A 24,463-nucleotide genomic window follows, 5' to 3' on the forward strand; every position below is an offset into this window, starting at 1 on the left:
CATGGACAGAGTACATCAGAAACGTGGTCCTCTCAGTCTACGGGGACCTACCACGGGTCACAGACAAGGTCAGACCGTCAGAGAGAGAGAGAGAGAGAAGGATGAGGCTGGCAGGGCACTGCGGTCAGGCACCCAGAACTAGTGGCAAAGCAAATTGACATTGACACCATGTGGGAGCCAACCCAGGAAAGGCAAGAAGGTGGTCCTTTTATAGGCCCAGTCAATCTCAAAGCTGTGACCCAAAAGAAATTGAAAATAGTAATCGTTCAAGGTTTTCTGAGCTCCTTGGGCTAAATTCGGCCAATAGCCACTTGCCCAAATGTGATGACCTCATCACAGTGTTAGCCGAAGGAGTGTTTTAAAAAAATATATATATATATATATATATGCAATTGATACAGAATCATACGTAGTTTGACATGTCACATGGTTGCGAAAGCAGTGAGCACTTACTATGAGACCTAGCAGATCATGTCTGTGTGTCTGTCTGTGTGTCTGTGTGTCTGTCTGTCCGTCCCGCTATCCAAATATGGAGTGTGTTGCATCAGCAATCACTCAGCTCCATATATGGGCACAAAAGGGGCCAGGTCCACATATACAGTAACAGCGGGACAGACACACAGACAGACAGACAGACAGACAGACAGACAGACAGACAGACAGACATGATCTGCTGTCACAGTCCCAGGCCGCAGTCACACCTTTGAGACAGCCGTCTTATCAATGTTTTATGGTTTCATCTGTCTTGTCGTTTGTCGCATCAATTGACCACAATGCTTTGCGTAATCTGGGCGGTGCGTGGGCGGTACGAGGACATGCGGAAACAGATCCACGTGTTCGTGTTGCCTGTTGTTGTCCTTACGCTGTTAGCCGCGGGACACAGTAGCTAGTAGCTTGTTGGTTGTGTCAACGTGTTTGTGGTGACAAAATGTTTTTTTGGAGGAGAAAGAGGGCTCTTGTCCTGGCGATGTTGGTGGCGAGGAGAAAGAGGGAAAGGGAGACGCGCCAGAGAGAGCTTAGCAACGACTCCATTATTTTTAATAAAGCGCATCCATTTTACCACAACACACGACTTTATTGCTACATTTCAGGCTGTTAGCCATGGGGCACCTGGGCGCACGGCTCTCTCCTATCTGCAGTCAGACCGTTCAGCGTTACTTCAGGAGAGGAGACGACAGATGCCAGTGGACACCTCGATGTTAATGTTATTAAAAAAAATGAGAGAAAAAAAAGGGGGGGAATCATAACATTTCATGCCCAAAATGATTGTTTGCGAGCAGTAGCATTTTCAGAAATATAAGTCATGGCTACGACTCTTTCATAATCTCCAGTCCAATGCGCACTGCCCATGCGAACTGAAAACATGTTCATTCATATTAACAGTTTTATTTTATTTTAACAACCAAATCATATGATTTTGAATCATATGAATCATATGAATCAAAATTTCTGCTGAGACAGTATTTGACATTTTAATATAGTCGCGTAGTTTCAGCGATGAACGATGCACACCGAACGTTAAGCAGCTGAACCCTGAAACACAGCAGCAGCTCAATGACGAAGCTCCGTCTTTTTAAGCTCTTTTTAAGCCCTGTTTTTTAACCACTGCAGACAGCATATGGATTTTAAGGTTCGGATACACAGTTTTACTGATGTGCTTTTTAACTGGATTGCCGACATTCGGACTGTCAGCCCTGGCCTGTTGCTAGTTTTACAGCTAGCCTGTTGCTAGTTTGACAGCTGCAGCTGCTAGCTGTCACAGCCGTGGCACGTTAAACAAGCTCCGGTCCATTCTGTCAATGCAGGGTGTGCGTGTGTACACGATAAATATCTAGTACATTTGATCATAACACAGGGCAGAATCATATACCGGTAAGCATTAGGAGTGAAAATGCATGCACCTTGAATTATAACGTTTGTTTTAATTTTCTGTTCGGCCACGACGGGCAGGGATTATATTTTCCTGTTGAATTGCTTACTGGAACAGACCAAACTACTTTACTTAAATTAATACGAAAGTGCATAGGCTTTCCTAATTCCTCTTCCGTGTCTGCACTATGCAGAAAAAAAACAACAGACTCAGAGTGTGAAAAGACCGCCCAGTGCAGCGTAACAAACGGACCTTCTCTCCTATTGGTTGGCGGGTAAACCCAACCCTTTTTGTCTTGTGTCTGGTGCCGCCTTGTTCTCCAGCATGTCGCCTACAAACTGTTTTATGCCTCGTGTCTTGCCCCCCCCCCCCCCATGAAACACGTTTGTCTGATGAAACCACGTGACTCCCATTAGAAATGCATTGGGAGCTGTCTTGTCTGATGCTTTTGATCAGACAACCATAAGACGGCTGTCTCAAAGGTGTGACTGCGGCCCCAGGCAGGGCTGTGTTATTCTGCTGTCTCTGTCTTGTCAGTGTCTGTGTTATGTGTGGGCGTGTGTTTGGGCGTGGCTTGGTTCCATTTATCACTTGGCTCACCTGGTTCCAGTCTCCAATCTACACTCCTGCCTGACATCAGCTCATCAACTCCAGCCCATAAAGACCCAGCCTTCCCACATCACCAGCGCCAGATTGTTAAATCACCCACAGTGGTAGTAGACCTTCTAGCCAGCTTTGCCAGTGTTTGTTCCCAGTGAACTTCAGTTTTGTTGTATTTTCTAGTGTTTTACTTTGTGCCTGTACTCACCGCTCTCCTCTCCTCCTCCTCAGACCACACCTGCCTGCCTGCCTGCCAGCCCATGCTCTGACCAGCCTGTTTGGACCTTGCCCTGCTCTGCCTGCCTGCCAGTTTATATTTCAATAAACACCCTTGAACTGTCGAACTTTTGTCTGTGTCTGCATTTGGGTCCGCCAGTTCTCGGTACCGTGACAGAACAATCTGGCCAGAATGGACCCAGCAGACTATGACAGAGTTAAGGAGGCCATTATCAAACAGGGGCAGTGTTTGGGAACTCACGAGCAAATGCTAAAATCTCTCTTGGATAGTGTGGCTGAGATCTCAAACCAACTGACTGCCATCAGCCACACACCTCCACCTCAGCTCCTTCAACCACCTGCTGCTGACGCTGTTGCCCCCATGCTTCCAGTCGCTCCTGCTGCAGAGCCCCATATTCCTCCACCTGCAAAGTACTCTGGTAATCCAAACACTTGTCGTCAGTTTATCACTCAAATCCAGCTAATTTTCAATGCTCAGCCTTCTCGTTTCACTTATGAGGCAGCTAAAATTGCTTATGTAGCCAGCCTATTGGAGGGACCCCCTCTCAGCTATTTTAATGCTTTGCATGAGCAGCATTCACCTACTGTTCAGACTTTTGCCTTGTTTACTGCTGAGTTAAAGCGTATTTATGATCATCCAATCAGAGGGCAGCAGGCTGGTCAACAACTGTTAAGACTTCGGCAGGGCAGGCGAACAGTGAGAGAGTTTGCCTGTGAGTTCAGAGCCTTAGCAATTGAGTCAGAGTGGAATGAGCCGGCACTGCTAACCGCCTTTCAGAGTGGGCTCACCCGCAGCATTGGCAGAGAGATGGCCTTGAGGAAGGAACAGCCTTCCCTGGATGAGGCAATTACCACTGCCATCAAGATGTCGGACCAGATGGCTCAGTGGCAGGCAGAACCCTCTCCACCTAGTCCTACAGCGCCCTCTGTCGGAGGAAACTACAGAGCCCCGCCTGCTGAGTTTGGACGTCCTCCCCCTCCTGCTGAGTTTTCTGGGGAGGAACCTATGCAATTGGGCCGGGCCCATCTCACACCAGATGAGCGCCTCCGCCGAAGGAAGATGGGGGTGTGTTTCTACTGTGGCCAGCCAGACCACCACATCGCCACATGTCCTACACGGCCAAAAGAGATGACTCATCAGTAGCAGTGGGGGTTCTGGTGAGTCATGTTTCATATTCCCCCAAAACCCGATCCCGTATGGAATTTCATGCCACTCTTAGTTTGCGTACTCAGTCATTGTCACTGCTTGCTCTTGTTGATTCTGGAGCAGACGAAAGCTTCCTAGACATGTCTGTAGTCTCCCAGTTGGGCATTTCACTCGAACCACTCACCTCACCTATGCAAGCTAATGCTCTCAATGGCAATCCTCTGGCCCGTGTGACTCACCGTACCGAACCCGTCCACCTCCTTGTGTCCGGTAATCATCATGAACAAATTCAGTTCTATGTCATTTCCTCTCCTAATGTACCTATCGTTCTAGGTCAGCCATGGCTACAACTACACAATCCACATATTGACTGGGCGGCAGGCAAGGTGGTGAGCTGGAGTCCGTATTGTCTCTCAACCTGCTTACGGTCTGCTCGTTCTCCATCTGAGGGTGCCAGCCCCCCAGCTATTATGGAGCCTCCAGACCTTTCTGGTGTTCCTGCTGAGTACCATAACCTTGGAGAGGTTTTCAGTAAGCAACGTGCCCTATCATTACCTCCGCACCGCCCATATGACTGTGCCATCAACCTGCATGAAGGAGCTCCACTGCCTACTAGTCGTCTCTACAACGTGTCTCGCCCAGAGAGAGAGAGCATGGAGAAATACATCCACGAGTCATTGGCAGCTGGCATCATTCGGCCCTCTTCTTCCCCAGTTGGTGCTGGGTTCTTCTTCGTGGGTAAGAAGGATGGTTCATTACGCCCCTGCATTGACTATCGAGGCCTCAATGACATCACTGTTAAAAACAAATATCCATTACCATTGCTTGCATCCGCTTTTGAGCCCATTCAGGAGGCAACTATTTTTTCCAAGCTAGACCTGCGTAATGCATACCACCTTGTTCGTATCCGGGCTGAAGATGAGTGGAAAACTGCTTTTAAGACACCCATCGGCCATTTTGAATATCTTGTCATGCCTTTTGGGCTCACTAATGCTCCAGGTATATTCCAAGCACTGGTCAATGATGTTCTCCGTGACCTAATCAACCGTACTGTATTTGTTTACCTAGATGACATCTTGATTTACTCCCGCAACCATGAGGAACACGTGGTGCATGTCCGGCAAGTGTTGCAGCGTCTTTTGGAGAACCAGCTCTTTGTTAAAGCGGAGAAATGTGAATTCCATGTCCAGTCTACCACATTCCTCGGGTTCATCGTTGAGAATGGCCAGGTGAAGGCGGACCCTGAGAAGGTGCAGGCGGTGGAGAACTGGCCTCGACCCGCATCTTTAAAGCATCTTCAACGGTTCCTTGGGTTTGCCAACTTCTACAGAAGGTTCATCAGAAACTACAGCAGTGTTGCAGCCCCCCTTAACAAGCTGACATCCTCGTTGACGCCTTTTACCTGGAACGCGGAGGCTGAGGCTGCGTTTAAGGAGTTGAAGAGGCGGTTCACCACGGCACCGGTTCTCGTCCACCCGGACTCATCCCGCCAGTTTGTCGTAGAAGTCGACGCTTCAGACACCGGGGTGGGGGCCATCCTGTCCCAGAGGTCCGCTACAGATGGGAAGCTCCATCCCTGTGCCTTCTATTCTTATCCTTTGAACTCTGCTGAGCGCAACTATGATGTGGGGAACAGGGAGCTGTTGGCTGTGAAGCTTGCCTTGGAGGAATGGAGGCACTGGCTGGAGGGTGCTGAACATCCGTTCATTGTGTGGACGGACCATAAGAACCTTGCTTACATCCAGTCTGCGAAACGCCTCAACTCCCGCCAGGCTCGATGGGCCCTGTATTTCGGTCGGTTCCGATTCACCCTGACTTACCGTCCTGGTTCTCGTAACTTGAAGGCGGATTCCCTGTCACGCCAGTTCTCCGCTGAAGAATCCACTGGCCGGCCGGAGTCGATCCTTCCCTCTTCCTGTGTGGTGGCAGCTGTGAGGTGGGAGATTGAGTCACTGGTGCGAGAGGCTCAACGGGTCCAACCGGATCCAGGCAACGGACCCGCAAACCGTCTCTTCGTCCCCGAGTCTGTTCGCTCACGGGTCCTCCTCTGGGCACATGCTTCCCGCATTGCCTGCCATCCGGGGGTCGGCCGCACTCTGTCTCTCCTCAAACGGCACTTCTGGTGGCCCTCCATTGCCCGTGACACCCGTGCTTTTGTGTCTGCTTGCGCTGTGTGCGCTCGTGGGAAAGCTTCTAATCAGCCGCCTGCTGGTTTGCTCCGTCCCCTGCCTGTCCCAAGTCGACCCTGGTCGCACATGGCGTTGGACTTCGTCACAGGCCTTCCTCCATCCCAAGGCAACACGGTCATTCTGACTATTGTGGACAGATTCTCGAAGGCTGTGCATTTTGTGGCCCTCCCTAAACTGCCCACATCGCTTGAAACAGCTGACCTCCTTGCTTACCATGTCTTTCGGCTCCATGGCGTCCCTGTGGATATTGTTTCCGACAGGGGACCTCAGTTCATCTCACATGTATGGAGAGCTTTCTGTCGTGCCCTCGGAGCATCTGTGAGTCTGTCTTCTGGTTACCACCCACAAACTAACGGACAGACGGAGCGCGCCAACCAGGACCTAGAAGCTGCGCTGCGTTGTGTGGCGGCCAAGAATCCCTCCTCCTGGAGCACCCACCTGCTGTGGATCGAATACGCCCACAATTCTCTGACCTGTGCTGCCACGGGCAAGTCTCCTTTTGAGGGTTCGTTGGGGTACCAGCCACCTCTCTTTCCAGCCGAGGAGGATGACATCGCCGTCCCGTCGGTTCAGGCTCACCTACGACGCTGTCGCAAGGTGTGGAAGGATGCTCGAGCTGCCTTGCTCAGTTCCGTGGAACGGAACAGAAAATTTGCCGATCGCCATCGGACCCCAGCCCCAACGTACCAGCCAGGTCAGCGTGTGTGGCTATCTACTAAGGACCTCCCCCTGAAGACTGATTCAAGGAAGCTCTCCCCCCGTTATGTGGGTCCTTATGAGGTGCTCTCCATCATCAACCCTTCAACTGTCAAGCTCAGGCTCCCTCGTCACATGAAGGTCCACCCCACATTCCATGTCTCTCTGTTGAAACCGGTGTTGACGAGTCCGCTGTCTCCTCCGGATGCGCCCCCTCCTCCCCCCCGTATCATTGACGACCATCCAGCGTACACCGTCCGGCGGCTGCTAGATGTGCGTCGCAGAGGGAAGGGATTCCAGTACCTGGTGGATTGGGAGGGCTATGGTCCTGAGGAGAGATGTTGGGTACCACGTCGCTTCATTCTGGATCCATCCCTAATCACCGATTACCATCGGCAACACCCTGACAAGCCTGGTGGAACTCCTGGAGGCGTTCCGTGAGGGGGGGGCACTGTCACAGTCCCAGGCAGGGCTGTGTTATTCTGCTGTCTCTGTCTTGTCAGTGTCTGTGTTATGTGTGGGCGTGTGTTTGGGCGTGGCTTGGTTCCATTTATCACTTGGCTCACCTGGTTCCAGTCTCCAATCTACACTCCTGCCTGACATCAGCTCATCAACTCCAGCCCATAAAGACCCAGCCTTCCCACATCACCAGCGCCAGATTGTTAAATCACCCACAGTGGTAGTAGACCTTCTAGCCAGCTTTGCCAGTGTTTGTTCCCAGTGAACTTCAGTTTTGTTGTATTTTCTAGTGTTTTACTTTGTGCCTGTACTCACCGCTCTCCTCTCCTCCTCCTCAGACCACACCTGCCTGCCTGCCTGCCAGCCCATGCTCTGACCAGCCTGTTTGGACCTTGCCCTGCTCTGCCTGCCTGCCAGTTTATATTTCAATAAACACCCTTGAACTGTCGAACTTTTGTCTGTGTCTGCATTTGGGTCCGCCAGTTCTCGGTACCGTGACATCTGCAGGGTCTCAGCTGCGTTCGCTTCCCGCGTTTGCGCGTCTTACTGGTACTTAAAGGAGCATTCAGTCAGTAATTTGGGTGATTTGTAAAAATAAAAAAAAACAGTATATATGTGCACACACCAAGGCCCGCCTCTGCTCGATCATGATGGCAGGAAGGCCCCCTCTCTCTCTCCTGATTGGATGAAGGACGGTAACCTGACTCCGCCAGGTTGCGTCTCGAGTATCGAGTTCACATAAGTTCCCTCCTGCATCTGGTCCTCTCTCAAGCAGAAACGAACACCCGAAGCAGCGGGGAACAAACAATCCCAAATCCGTAAAAATAATCTCTGTAATAATTTCGAGTTAGGTTGCGTTTACATTTGCGCTGTGTGGCGCACAGCTATACAATACGTCACCAGTCTCGCGTCGATGCCGCATACGGACGCGGATCGCTCCGATCGAAGCGCATCGCCTCTGCTCCGAGAGAGACCATGGATGGGAGCAGGAGGAGGAGCTCACTGCTGCCGCCGTCTGGCGGTGTCAGGTTACAAGGATGGGCCCTCTAGCCAAAAACGAAACCTAAGCTTTTTTTGTTTTACCTCAGGGGTGAACTGGGGGGGACAGGGAGGAACTCCTTATATGGTCAGCACTCTCGATAGTAGGGAGGATTATCACAAAAAAAATAAAAAATAAAGTGATATTTGAATTAAGGGAAATCACTGAAGATACCTATAAAGCATAATTCAAATTTGATAATTATTCTTATATTGCCTCCCTCGTGCCATCACGTCTCCATATACGGTCACGCCTCGTGACATCATGAAGCCACTTGGATCTCTATATATGGTGCCTCGTGACACAACACGCCACCATACCATATATGGCCATCTCCATATATGAAGATCACGACACTGACCTTAAACCCTGGATAACCATACCAGTGGAGAAGACTGGAGCATCACCTATAGATCTGCATATACATGGAGCCGGGCCAGCAACTCTAACATCTGACCTCAAACCCTTAGATCTCCATATATGGAGCTGACCCGTTCCGAATATTCCATAATATGTTGATCTGACCTCATCAAACCCTGTAGTGTACACTCAAGACACGCTCCATATATATGGCCAAAAAAGATTGTAGACTACCTTTTTTCACTGACGAAAACTAAATGGAAACGAAATGAAAAATAAGCTACGGTGACTATGACTGAGACTAAATGTATTGACCATTTTGTCAACAAATACAAACTAGACTAAAATGTTAGGAAGGGAATAGTGGACAAGAGATCCAGTATAAGTCATTTTACACTTGGTTGCATGCTGAAAATCTATTTAACCCATTTCATTTAGGCCCGACGTCGAAATTAAAAAAAAATGTTTTCTAAATCATGACAATTTTCTGAAAGATTTGAGGCACATTTTAACGATTTTTCAAAAATAGCAGACCTACAAGTTGCGCTATGAGCTTGTAGATCTGCTATCTTTCAATAGCTAAATTATAACATAAATGTATGTAACCACCAAAAGGGGTTCCCGCACAGAATGGGTTAAATTTATTTTCACACCGTCATTACAACGGCATCAAGGCGCACCGAAACACATTTTTAGTCGACTAAATCAACTGTAGATTTAGCCGACTAAAACTAGACTATAACACTAAAAACCTTCCAGGTGATTAAAATAAAATGCGACTAAAACTAAACGAAAACCATTCAAGAGACTATAATATGACTTACTAAAAACTAAAATCAAAACGTGCTGGGCCAAGATCAACACTCCGTTACAACAGAGTGTCAGACGCCTTCATACCTGAACAGCGAGCTTCATCTTCACACACACCCTTCTCCTGTGATGTAACATACAGAGTTACAGTACATTCCTATCTCGCCAAATGACTTGTCCCAACCTGGTTGTGTGTGTGTGTGTGTGTGTGTGTGTGTGTGCGTGTGTGTGTGTGTGTGTGTGTGTGTGTGTGTGTGCGCTCGCTCATGGTATGCATTGTATGTCTGGTCTGAATGTGTTTTAGAGCCACTCCCTTTAGTGAGGTGCACAACTGCACACACTTTCCTGACCGGGTGGGATAACACAAAGAGTGAATGCCCATGGGATTTCCATTCGTGCATGCATGCAAATGTGTGCGTGCGCGCGCGTGCGTGCGTCAGTGTATGTGTGCCTGCCTGTGTATTCTGTATAGTTCCCCAAGGCCTCTCCTAAAATCAGCTCTGTGCCCATTAGGACATGAGTCATCAGCACTAGGAAAGAATGCCTCGATACACTCAAACAAACATACTTAAAGCTATACCAGCAGACTTCCAGCACATGTAAGAGACGAACATAAGTAACCATATGACTAGACAAGCCAGTTCGGGTGTTTTGGTGGCAGTTAAACCAAGAACAAATATTCTTAAATCTTCTATTATCTATAGAGCAGTAATAGGTTGGAATGCACTACCAAAGTGTATAACCAATACAAATACAAAATTCATCTTTAAAATCAAGTTAAAAGAACACCTTATGTAAACCATACTGCAGTAACCCTGGGAAGATAATAATTTCTGCTATGTTTTTCTTTGTTTTTTATTTCTCCTATGTTTTTTTATTTCTTATTTTATTTTTTATTTTACTATGTTTTATTTTGAGTTAGTGTTTGTAAAGAATTGTAAGTATTGGCTTTGTTAAATGTTTGTCAGTGTCAGACCCCAGGAAGATTAGCTTTTGTCAAGGCAAAAGCTAATGGGGATCCTTATAAACAAAAAACAAACAATAAATAAACCAACAACACACGACACGCCGTGGAGTCAAAATATAAGTGCCATGATGAACACTAAAAGAAGCAAGTTAATGTTTGACTTGGTTTTGAGAGACTATAGTCATTTCACCGAGTTCATCCAGTGACATGAGGCTACAGGTTTATTTAAATTTAAAAGCACCCAGAGCTTTTTCCAATCTATGGAGTAACACATATACTGTAAAAATAGTTCATATAGTACAGTATGACTTCCTGCATGCAGAAATGCTTTATTCCATGCATTAATAACACCTCATTTAAAATCAGGGATTGACATGAGTTCACAGTCACACACAGTGCCTCATTCATTCATGCATTCAACCTCATGTATGAATAATTTAAACATTAACTAAGGCAAGTAGTAGCCTATATACATCATGAATGATGACTTGTTAAACATAATTTTTCTTCTTCTTAGTATAGTTCACAACTAAGTGGAATTCAACCCGCCACAGCACTGATGAGAGCACATGTGTATCGCATCGTAGATAATCGCCACTGATTAAGCATGGTCCATTCATGAGTTCATCATGTTTGTGGCCTTTGGGTTAACTTGACCCATTCTGATCCTGGTCTCTAAACTGCCTCCCCCTGGCCAGCCGGGGCACCTGATGGAGGGGAAAGGAACTGGTTGGAATAACGTGTTCCTTCCACGCGCTACGTCCAACCAGGGAAACTCCCCCCTGTCAGGTGTAAAGGAGCAACTTGGACACTCAGGCATGAAGGGAGCATGAGTTAAGTCCGTTTCTCTCCCCAGGTTGGCGGAGGGTGTGTAGAGCCCAGGATCACAGTAGATGATTGACACAGGGGTGAAAAATGGGTTACAAAATCGTGGGATAAAAAATATATATAAAAAAGAAACTTGACCCATTCTGGACGGGAACCCCTTTTGGTGTTTTAACTAAGCATTTACTTTAGCTATTTAAAAAATAGCAGATCTACAAGCTCATAGCGCGCCACCGAGTGAAAATGCGTGAAAATGCGGCACAAATCTTTGAATATATATATATATTATTTCAGAAGACTTTTTTTATTTATTTCAACGTCAGGCCTAAATGGGTTCATGGTGAATTATTATTCTGTTTTTAAGTATTAAATAATAAAAAACACATGAAGTTCATGTGGTTATTGGTTAATTACTTAATCATTAACATAGGAACTGGAAGAAGTGTGTGTGTTGTGTGTGTGTGTGTGTGTGTGTGTGTGTGTGTGTGTGTGTGTGTGTGTGTGTGTGTGTGTGTGTGTGTGTGTGTGTGTGTGTGTGTGTGTGTGTACAGTATGTGTATGTGTATCTGTGTGTGCGTGTGCGTGCGTGCGGTTAATTTCTTGCCCTTGAAAAAAACGTTATTGTTGATCATCAATTTGGAACAATTAAACACATATTAGTCTTGAAGGAATATATATATATATATATATATATATATATATATATATATATATATATATATATATAGTTTCAATGGCAAATTGGTAACAAATGAAGTTAATGTTATGAGTAACTAATGCTTAATCAATGAAAATGACAATACTTGTGCCGTGGTAGTTTCGCATTTCTTCAGCAGTCCATTTATATAGTTGTGAACTATTAAAAAGAAACCATGACGATCATGCAAAAGTAATCGTGCATGATGATGATGTAGGCTATTTACCTTCGCTAATGCTTTACTTAATGCGTTTGTTCATGCAGAAGTCCATGAATGAAACACTATTATGAACTCATGTAAATTCCTGATTATATTCCTCTGTAATAATGCACGGATAAATGAATTTCCGTGCATGAGTTCACAACATACATGAATACAATCTCATGTAGAGAATTCTTAATGCCCAGCGTTATCAGGCGGTAACTATACTGCTGGCTATCATTTCTCCTGTACAAAACCAGGACATTTTGGGATTTAAAAAAAATATCTCTTTTGTCCAAGGAGAGGCACAGTGCCCAGATTTGGTGTCATACAGCACTTGACAAAAGAATAACAAGGCGCTATTCAAAACAGCAACATCCATACGGCCACTATATCGCAGCAAAAAGCGATTGCGCATTCATTTCTATACCTTGAAAACACTCTGTTTGTTAAAGGCAACATATACCTTAGCAATGAAAGTTAAAAAAAAGTTCCAGCAGTGATTTACAGCCAAGCCATAGCTGTAAGTAAACTCCATGCAGGCTTGATGAAAGAAAATCTCTTCTACTGTAAATACTGATGGGCAGGGACACACACACACACACACACACACACACACACCAAACAAGCCCCACTTTACATAACACCCTGGGCTTCCACACCTATAGACTCACCTCAGTCTCCTCCCTGTCACTGTTACACAAGTCGACGGCGCCAAGAAATTCCAAACGAAACACTTCCCCGCGGCAAGACATTCACCACCACTTAAATCTATACTTTAACCGTGACCCAAACAACCTCATCATCTGAAACACTGTCCACCTTTTCGTGGATTGAAAGCTGGAGTGAGGCTGAGCGCAGGCTATGGAATCATGCAGCATAGTACTATATCTTGAGCTTAAAATGCCACTATAGTCGAGGGTGATAAAACGTCTCGCAGAGTGTCCTACTTACCTCAGTCAAGAGCATGCAGAATTGCAGAGTGTGTGTGTATACCGTGTGGCGTTGTGTGTACACTAGTTGCTCGCGACTGCACTGTAAGACTATAAGGCACTTTTGTCTTCGCTCTCTTACGTAATGGGAGTCAATCATTAATGGCACTACACCTTGTAAATGACCTGTTAAGGAGACGGAAAGGCCGGTCATTGGTGTCACAGACAGAAGAGGGCCAGCGGCTCGGATTCACGAGGCCTTTAAATGAGCCGGGAGAAATAAAGAAAAGTTAAACGCTGGTGATGGCAATAAGGAGATTTTATGAGGTCACACACGCATGATCTGACGACTTTATGATTGTTCTTTTTTTTTTAAATGCTGAGTCTGTGCTTTGGCTCTGCAGGGGCTTATAGGCATTGTAGTGCAGCCATCTCTGGAATGCCTTTCAAGGAACCATATAACCATTATTATTACATAATCAGCCTAATCGCAATTTATTTGAGATAATCCCGATATTTTTTTTTCTCTCCCCATGTTGACAAAATGTTTCACACACACTTTCAAACATTCCCCAGCGATAGCGGAAAAACAGCAGATCTATACAACAACAAGCTTACGAAGCCAAAACTGATATCGCCAAAAGTGTATAATGGGCGACATCATGGACACAATGGAAACACGCCCCCCCCCCCAGAGCTTTTTTCGTATTAATTATCCATTCCTTTTTAGCATCGTTTTTTTTAACTGCTTATAAATAATAAACATGCTAATAAATTATTCAATCCTGAATCAATACATTGGCCTAAACCGATATATACCGGTCTGGCTCTATACTCAACCCATTTTGGGGGCAGGAACCCCTTTTGGTGTTATAGTATTATGTTATGCTTTAGCTATTGAAAAATAGCAGATCTACAAGCTCATAGCGCGCCACCGAGTGGCGCGCTACGAGCTTCTAGGTCTGCTATTTTTGAAAAATCGAAGAACGACTGACATAGAAACATAGGTTTTTCAGAAAACTGTCAGGATGTGGAAGACATTTTTTTAGAATCTGATCTCAGGTCAAAATGGGTTAACAGTTTCAAAACATGTCTTGTACCAGCAGTTAGTTCAATATTCTAAAACGGGTAGTCCCAATACTTCATTCTGATTGGCTGGTTACCATCACGTGACCGGTGTAAATTTCACCGATAACCCACTCCTTCAATCACTTTGTATCATCTTGCAGCCTTGTAGCTGAACTGGGGAAGGAGAGCGCTTGATTGAATTACAAACACATGCCGTGCGGGCGTCTAAGCACCGCCCGGCTCATAATGACTGTGAATGTGTGGCTCCAGGCAGCCCCGTAAAAACATCAAGCGCTATTCTCCCGTCACATAGTCTACTTGCCCAGTACAACAAGGAAGTTATGTGGCTCGCTCTGGTAGCGCAAAGCGTAGCTACTTTTGTGAATTAAATAGTTTTATTAGGTTAATATGGTACATATGTTTGAAACCGTTTTAGAAAAGCAATAAGCCACTCGAGGCCCCAGCTTACCGGGTATTTTATAATGGCTGCGGGGTAGAAGACCCTCGGCTGCGCCTCGGGTCTTCCTACGCCCCCAGCCAGTGTAAAATACCCGGTAACCTGAGACCTCTCGTGGCTTATTGCTTAAATCTATCCTTCCTTTTTGAACCATGGACCATTTGTTTCGGTTTTGTTTGAGCGGTGCCAAACTGCTCCCATTAAGTGACCGAGTGTGTATCTCTGTCTGAGTGCAACCCATTAACCCCTGCAGCCATGGGGCCATTACACTGAGCTGATTGGGGTCGCATTCGGGTCACACACACACACACACACACACACACACACACACACACACACACACACACACACACGTGATTATTTATTTTACTCACCGCAGCTGAGGTTTCATCCTAAAAAGACTTTAGTTGTTTTTTTTTTTATCACTTTTTATCAGATTATTCTTGAGCAGCAGCTGTTAAAATGGGTCATAATTGAACGGTGAATTATGCGGTCGAATGGAACAACTCGGACAACAGGGCAAGCAAATGGCCAGACGGGAGAAGAAGGAATTATTTACATAATGTCAGATAAGGCAGCTCTAGAAATGCTTTATTGGTACTAGTCATGTGAACGTTACACACACGTGGTGGTGGTGGTGACACACTTTCAAGGTTGAGCAATGATATCTTTAGCTATTATAGCCCTGCACTTCAACTGAACACAGATTTAGGGAAAAGGCCGGGCCGGGGCCTTCATTTTCCGATGAGAACTCTAGGCGGAGGTGAGCGGGTGGGGTCGACATTATGCCCTTGCATTCACACTTCACACATTCAAGACACCTGTCTTGTGTCTTGTGTTTAATGGCCGCTCCAATGCATTTCCAATGGCCGCCCATTATGGTTTGACCAAACATCTTGTTTTATGGGGGGGGGACGGGGGGGGGGGACGGACAGAACACATCCATCAAAGCTGTGTTCAGACACAACAAGTCAGGTGTCATACAAATGGCGAGTGTCTTGAATGCAGCCCAGTAAGGGCATATTATGTCAACCATAGACATTATATAAAGCAGGGGTATTCAATTAGATTAGGCCGGGGGCCACAACTGTAGAATGATTGTGTGTGGGGGGCCGCACAGTGTGCGCGCGAAGCGCGGAAATTTGTGGGTTCTCAAAATGCTTTTTGTGCTCAAACACGAAGATTTATGTATATTTCCGCACAGTAATGAGCAGGGTAATATGTCTATACATGCCACCTTAGAATAGATGTAGGCCTAGACCTATTTGACAGTGCATAAACAGCATTGCTTTGACATTAACGACCATCAGCTGGACGGACACACACGCACACAAACATTACATAGAGCAGTGATTCCAAAGTGGGGTTCGGGGACCCCCAGGGTCCTTGAGGCAGTTCCAGGGGTTCCCCAGGGAAATGGTTTGGAATCAAATGGACCCTTATGGGTCTGTAACTCTGAGAGTGTACAAATGGAACCAAATGGACCCTAACAGGGTTTATTATTGTGAGAATGATGGCTTCCATTTTCGCAACTTTTCAGGACTAGAAAGCCTGCAGTTTCTATTAGCTTGGATTCTCCATTGATGTCACTGTGGGTTTCTGAACTGCCCACAGCCCTCCTATGTGACACAGACCGAGTAGAAAAAAACGTGTCATTTTATCATGATTATTAGTGAGGACCTATTATGAAGATAGGTTGAAAAGTGGTCCTTTAATGATTACCGTCATTATGGTAATCTCACAATTAATATCACACACACCATATCTGTAACTTTTATTAGCCCTATTATTATTCTCAAAAAGAAAAAGAAAAAAAACGTTTTTTTTTTTTTTTAATTCTTCCAGGGGCCACAAGGAGGCGCTCCGCGGGCCACATGTGGCCCGCGGGCCGCCAATTGAATATCCCTGATATAAAGGCAAGGTGGCTCAAGGCGGAGTCTCTGACGTATAGTTCACCCAGCGGCGGCCATCTTGCTGAGGGGCGCCTACAGTACAGTACAGTATGTTCTACGGAGGCTCAAACAAAAACAGTCATAACTCCCTCAAATCTTGACGGATTTACAAACAAGGTTGGTTTATTATTCAAACGTTGTCAAGGTGGCTATGATTCAGGAGTCAGGACGCTTATCTGCTAAATAACGTTTTAACACAATATAAACAATGGGAGAGAGTTGGGGCTGAGGAAGGCCCTTATTCCGTTCTATCGGGGTGACCTCTCTCTGGACAAAACTATAGACATACAGTGTGTGTCGGGGAGCCGCGGGACACAAGACAGAACGGCCAACATTTGTAACACACACACACACACACACACACACACACACACACACACACACACGTTGACAAGTTGACCACTGGGTTTGCTCCTTTTGTCCCCGGCTCTCAACACGACAAATCGCTTTGCCGAAAATAGCCGATCTACCAGCAAGGACGACATATACACATCACATTTGTGCGACGCATTGTGGTGTGATGCATTGTGAACCTGCAATTCTGCCATTGTCTGTAGATCTACTATTTTTCACCCAGGGCCCCCGAATAGGGAAGCTAAGGTTGGTGTGTAATCTCTCAGCAGCAGCAGCAGCAGCAGCACCACCACTGCCCTAAACACGTAGTGTTGTTGTTAGTGGCAATAAATACAGAAGCACCTGAGGGGAAGTGGAGTGGACTATGAAAGGGGAGGAGCCAAAAACAAAGCCGGGAACCGAAAGGGTTCCCAGACTGGGGTGATTAAAATTGGAGGATTTGACTGTGTGTGTACTTGTCCCAGCATAAAGCATCAGACCCCCCCGACCCCCCCCCCCCACACACACACACACACACACACAGCTGCTGCTGTCCAATCGCCTGTATCCTTATCCTACTCCAAGCCTGAGATTGATCACTTACACGCCTCTCTCTCTCTCTCTCACTTTCTCCTCTGAGAAAAAACGAACATGTTGTCTCCGAAATGTCTGGTCTTGACATGACATTATAAATACATTAACAGCATTTAGCTTAACACAGTTGAGCCGAGTGAAAATACTAGAAGAGTCAAGGACGGACGCATGCACGCCAGCCACAAGTGCGCGCAAGCACACACGCACACATGCACACTTCCAACAGTAGGATTGCCATTTGCCATCATCAACCACCCAAATACAGTATCTGTAGCACATGCATGATACTACTATATCCTCAAATACGGCCAGCCAAGCAAAATGGGCCCTTTCACAGAAGGCCCCCATCTGTGACTCGGCCTCTTGCCCTCTTGTAAATGCTCCTGAATATGCTGGCAAAGCTTCTTCACAGAATTATGGTGTTAAATCTGTGTATGTATCGCTGATTATGATACTGAGCTGGGCACAAGTTGCTTGAAATAGGGCCACATCCATCCGGCGGCGGCAGCAGCATCATCCATCAACGGCCCAAATCCTTTCACGACATAGCAGGAGAGAATGGATTAAAAGTCCCTACATAGATCTGCCTCTGGATTGGCTGCAATGTGAACTGTCACAACCAACACTGCTGTATGCCTGGCTGCACATGCTGAAAGCCTTTGACCTGTTTCCAGGTAGTAAACATATAACATTATCGAGTTAACAACGTTTAGCGGCCAAATATGAGTAGTAGTGCGATAATGTGACACAAGCCCGTCATCTTTGCAAACATTAAATAAAAGAGTTCACAGCATCAATGTGACAAGTCGGCACGTTAAATGAATCACAGTGAAGCTGAAATGGAGAGAGGCGAGAGAGAGAGAGAGAGAGAGAGAGAGAGAGAGAGAGAGATGCCATGTGGGAGTTATGAATTATGATGTCCAACCATATATTGTGTACGGCATGCATGGGCAACTGGCGGCCCGAGGGCATCCAATGTAAAATATGTCCAATGTAATTGTTTTTTAGTTCATAAAGTTAACATAACAATAACTAAATGCATTTGAAATTAAATAAAAAAAGGTTTACTTTTCAGCATTCCAATTCAAAAATAGCCAAAAAATAATTAAAATATAGCAAAGAAGTAATATGCAATGTGGTGGCCCTCTGGAGTGCGTGTGGAACAGTGGAACTATTATAGTGGCCTGTCCCTCTCCGTCGTCAAAGTTGCCCACCACCCCTGGTGTTGTAAAAGGCACATAGCAAAATATGTTTCCGTCTCCTTGCTTCTGAGACCATGCTGTATGTATCGCTGCTCCGTCTAAGGGTTGCCATGGATACAAAACCCAAGGCAAGGGAGGGGATGTACCATCGTAGTACTATATTCAGATTGTTTGGTCTTGAAGGAAGAATGTGAGGGCATAAAAAAGCATGCATGCACGGAGGGGCTATTTATAGGTCCACTCAAACGATTCGCGATTTCCCTCTCACTAGAAAAATGTGTAATTATAGTAATATAGTTTTAAATCCCCCCCATTCAACCCGGCTGCTGCCTGGGCCAGGAATGTAGGACACATATCATCATTTAAAGTTAATACACAAACAGTCTCTATACATAGGAGACGGACAACTATAGATCACGGGGGTGAGTATTTTGAGAGTCTAATCAGTCAGTGCATTAGTCACGGGCACTGGGCGGCAGGGGGGGGGGGGGTTCTCTGTATTTACCAGCATTTAAGTGGGTGTTGTGGAAGGGAATGACAGAGATAACTCTGCCTGTGAGTCATATAGGACACGTGGGGACCACACTACACACTTCTGCAGGCAAAGTAATGTACGTTTTTTTTTTACGCTATGTTTTACATTGAGGCCTGGGCTTTATTATAAAGAAGACCCGAACATAATTGTGACTAAAAACGGTACACAAAAGGAAAAGTAACATTTGTCACATAATGTGGTTGTGTAGCCTATACAGCCTAAGGCCACGCTTAAACGCTGTACTGCATATCAGTTTGAAAAGAATGCAATTTCTGTCGCCGCCAACGTCCACTGTATATATATAGGCTGCTGCATGTCAAACATGTTTCAATCAATGTAATATCTCCTCCCTGTCGCCATGCACTGTATCCTGAATACCAAACATGTTCCGTGAATCAACTGTAAATGTGACTGTCCCTGATGCCGTGTGTGTGGTCCTCTCGGCCACTATACTGTTTTGATTGGATTGCTGTTGTCATTGTAATGTCTCTGCATTGGACATCCAACATATTTTTGAAGGATGTAACGCATGTTGGCCTTGGTCCACACTGTGGAGTAGTAGCCTACTGTAGATCACACCTTGACTGGATGTAACTGCCCTGTACTGTACTGTGTAGGCTATACTGTATGAAACCTCTGCTTGAATGCAAGTATAGCATCCCTGTTGCCCTGCAGACTACTGTATCAAAGATCTGCTTGAATGGGTACAAAGTCTGTTGTCCTGCACTGTAGGCTGCTTCTGTATCTGTATCTGAAACATCTGTTTGTATGGCTGCAACAATGCTATTGCCCCACACTGTAAATGGAAACACTTCCATGTAACATTGACATCTGTTGGCCTGACCTGTTGTAAATGGCTACAGGAGGCCTTATATCAAAAGTTTGAATTGATGTGACGTCCCAACTGCTCTGTGTATATAGCCTACTGTATATGAATATGGAACATCTATGAACTGAATGTAACACATATTATTGAATGGAGGTAATGTCCCCGTTTCTGTGTAGGCTATCAGACATCTGTTAGAAGAATGCATCTAACTATTGATCATTCTACACTATAGGGTGTAGCCATCTGAATGGAATGGATGTAACATCTGTTGCCCAGTAGAGCAGGCTATACTGTGCATGTTGTAAGATGACCTGTTGTCAATACAATGACCCACTGTAGCTCATGCATAACCTTCACGTTTTAGCTTAAACACTTCAATTCTCACGGCGGTAATAGCTTAAAACCGCGACTGGCACCGGGAGAGTTGTGTTTATAAATCGTAATTACAATGTCCCTACTCCCTGTCCCATGGGTAATGGGATAAGTTATAGCCTCTGCGTGCCTGCTGCCTGAATCCCTGAAAGTCAACAATGGTAGCAGCCGGGGTCGTCAACCAGACAAACCACCATTCTGAGCCAGCAAGCGGCTGGTTCCTCTCTTGCCAACAGCCAACACAGCAAAGTCAACCTCAGCGCAAAGACAAAATGTTCTGCGGTTCGGTTCCCCATGTGCTCACATGTGTCCCCGTGACACCCAACAAAAAGTCACCGGAGAAGACCAGCTCGTCTCGCTGCACGGTGCCTATATTGACAGACGAGACGACACCACCATGTCCCGACTCTAGTGCTTACGTCCGCCTGGCGCCCGAATCCCATTAATAATTCTATCGACCGCGAATATTCACTCCGTAAAACGAAAAGGAGACGGAGTCACCTGGCTGTCTGTCAACAACTTTGGTCGTTTCATTCAAACGGAAGCTAAACGAGCACAGGCACGCCACAAACGCCACAAACTCCTTATACATACACTCACGACCGGGGACCACCATAGGAATGGACCCGTTTTAGAAAGAAATAACAATTATAAAGACTTACGCTTCTTCTGGGATGAAGAAGTATATACCCAGAGATAGTTGGATATTAACGTCGGCTACCGCTCCGCTCTACTCTGTGTCAGTGTGTGCGTGACGCGTGTGTACTGTGTGTGGTGGAGACTCGAGAGAAGGGGGAGGGGCATCTCTGGTGGGCAGGAGTGACTGACACTGCTCTGAGCCAATGGGCGCTCGAGAACAAACGGGGGAGTAATGTGTCAGTTCAAGAGCCACGTCAAAAACATTACAGAGACTTTAGTTGTCAGTCACTGTACTGTACAATACTTTAAAACAGTTGTCATGTTGCACACATGGCTAAAATAGCTCTTATTTGCGCCGCCCTCGTTAAAAACAATGTATTTCAAACTCCAGCTTGTCACTCACGGTCCAGGCTGCATGATACAATAAATGCAAATAAAACCCGAAAGAATAATCCAGGCAAAAATATTGTGTTGTACAGTTGTAGTGTTGTTGGTCAGGTGTGTCAAAAAAACCCGCAGGACAGGACGGACGCACCCTTGAATTGCTCCGCTTGTATAATTAAATAGCAAGTGTCTGGTGGTGTTGTACCATTACTGTAGTTGTACAATAGTTCATTCATATTTAAAATGTCTGACGTCAGGGCAGAGGGCGGGTGAAACTAGAGTGGAATGAAATATGTAGACTAATCTTGTTTAAAAACGTGTAGGCTACACTTTATTTATTTTTTATGAAGACAAAACATCTTGCTCTCTCTCTCTCTCTCTTTCTTCAGCGGCAGCCTTGACGCTGTAATTTGTTTAACTTATCCGACGAAGCAAATTCCCCCCTTTGCATGGGCATGAAGCTGACTACTTCCGTCCTCAACATATTGCCATGGCAACGGAGAGGAGGCACAACAAAGGAGGGGGAAAAAACGAGGAAAAGGTATTCTGTTCTCTCTTTTGAAAGGAGAGTCATCGGCCTTGGCTGCAGGGTGTGTGAATAGAACAGGTAGAATAGAACTTGGACTGCAAACAATAAGCTCTCGATGAATGTACGTAGGCCTAAATGATACTTTCCTATCCTGATTACAACTGCGTGTCACGTCACGACCACGTGTAAACTGTGAAGGGGAGGCTACTGCTGTCTTTTGGTTTGAAGTATGGTTTGAAGGCAAAGGCATCCATGGTGAGATTTACGTGTCTCATGGTCTGTATCTAGTCTTAGACATAACAATACCACTACCACGCCCAAAGAATGTAACCTACACAGTGCAAAGTTAACACACTCCCAAGTCCCAACAACCACTGCTGTCTGCTGCAATCTATATTAAATGCGGAACTCCTGAATCCTGAATCTTGAAGATATGTTTTTGTTAACATAACAAAAAGTGTCAACTTTGCTGGTGTTATCCCACTATGAAGTGGTACTCTCTTTAGCTTCTCTTTCTCTGTGGTAGACTGTTGTAACTTGTGTCCATCTCAATGAATTAGAATCTTGTGTAAAAGTTGATTGTCTTCCGTAATATAATTATGAAACTTTCATATATTCTCAATTCATTGTGCATAAAAAGTGAAGTATTTCAAACCTTTTTTGTTTTAATCTTGATGATTATTGCGTACAGCTAATATCTCAACAAATTTGAATATTTTACGAGACCACTCAAAATGTTTTAAACAATAAATGTCAACCATCTGAAAAGTATATTAATGTACATGGTTTGCTTTGATAACAGCCATAAATGCATTTGCATTGTTGAGTCTCATATGTCTCACACCTTCCTCTTGACAATACAACCTAGTCCTAGATTCAGGTTCAGGTCAGGCCAGTTGGTCAGTACACCAGTTAGTAGTTTTGGCACTGTGGGCAGGTGCCAAATCGAGCTGAAAAGGAAAATTAGCATCTCCATGCTTGTCAACATACTGAAGCATGAGCACAACAATGTACTCTAAAAAGATGGCTGTGTTGAAACCATTGTTAAGTTTCCACTGTCAGTGTATCAACACCAGCAGATAACATGGCCTAAATCATCACTGTGTTTTGTCATGTCCAGAGTCTCAACACAACCGTCTATTGTGATATTTTACAGCACTGTGTGCCTCCATACATTGACAAGCTTCATTTTGATGCTGATCTTCCTTTTCAGGCAGCACTTGGCACCTCATGCCCACAGAGCCAAAACTACTAGTAATTGGTGTACTGACCATGGTATTACTGTGCTTAACTGACCAGCCAACTGGCCTGACCTGAATCCCACAGAGAATCTAGGTTGTACGTATTGTCAAGAGGAAGGTGAGACATAAGACTGAACAATACAAATTAATTTAAGGCTCTTATCAAACCTGGGCTTCCATAACACCAACAGTGCCACAGGCTGATCACCTCCATGCCACGCCCCATTGATGAAATAATTTGTTCAAAAGTAGCCCAGACCAAGTATTGACTGCATACATTCATATACTTTTCAGATGGTCGACATTTCTCATTAAAAAAAAAACATTTTTAAATATAAAAAAATGTTGAGATATAGGATTTTTAGATTTCCATGAGCTGTATGCCATAATCATCAAGATTAAAACAGAAAAAAACGTTTTAAATACTTCACTTTATGCACAATGAATTGAGAATATATGAAAGTTTCACTTTTTGAATTATATTATGCAAAGAAAATGAACTTTTACACAATATTCTAATTCATTGAGATGGACCTGTACTTGACACACGCACGCACACGCGCGCGCACACACACACACACACACACACACACACACACACACACACACACACACACACACACTGTATATATAAGATTACTGGCTGTTTTTGGCAGTTGCAGCAACTTACTGCAACTGCCAAAAGCTGCCCTGGTCCAGTGGTCCATGATCCATCCATATACTAGCCAGAACGATTTGTCATTTAACATGCTATAAAGGTCCCAGTCAGAAGAGGGCGATATTGCACCAGGGCAAAGCCGTGTGGGACTTTGAACCAACAGCTGCGGTTCAGATGTTTCTGCTCTCCATCCATCCTTCTGAAATGTTTGAAGGATTGATGGCTTTGTTTTAAGCCTGACACATAAAGAGCTATTTGTTCCTCTGTGTTTGCAACACAAGATTAATTGTATACTTGACGATGAGTATAAAGCTTGCAATTCTATGCATTGCTTTATGTGTACTGTCTGTGTCTGTACATGGGACGTGTTCATCATGGGACCAATTATCAGCTTTATTGTCACATGACTCACATCACAGGTTTCAGTAAAGTTTTAGTGTATTGTAATAGTAAGTTTATCCATATCGTTAATATGAGTAATACAAACTGTGTGCGTGCGTGCGTGCGTGTGTGTGTGTACATGCACAGTACACATCCATGCGTATTTGTGCATGCGCGTGCATGTCACGCAACTCTCTCGGTGTCTCAGGGTGTTTGTGTTCGTGAGCATATGCATGTTATCTTACATGCAGGCATAGCC

General features: G+C 45.2%; 1 protein-coding gene across 2 annotated transcripts in view; it reads right to left on the reverse strand.

The window, feature by feature from the left end:
* LOC308332213 (oxysterol-binding protein-related protein 3-like) overlaps positions 1-21,126 on the reverse strand; it is a 60,348-nt gene extending 39,222 nt beyond the window's left edge. The window contains exon 1 of one of the 2 annotated variants that reach the window (XM_080787954.1): positions 21,031-21,126. The gene's annotated coding sequence lies outside the window, so the exon portion shown is untranslated. The remainder of the gene's footprint in view (positions 1-21,030) is intronic. The other variant, XM_080787955.1, reaches the window with a different exon arrangement.
* Between the last annotated feature and the right edge of the window lie 3,337 nt (positions 21,127-24,463).

The sequence above is a fragment of the Protomyctophum bolini genome (assembly GCF_963924005.1).
Source record: "Protomyctophum bolini genome assembly, chromosome: 17".
Taxonomy (NCBI): domain Eukaryota; kingdom Metazoa; phylum Chordata; class Actinopteri; order Myctophiformes; family Myctophidae; genus Protomyctophum; species Protomyctophum bolini.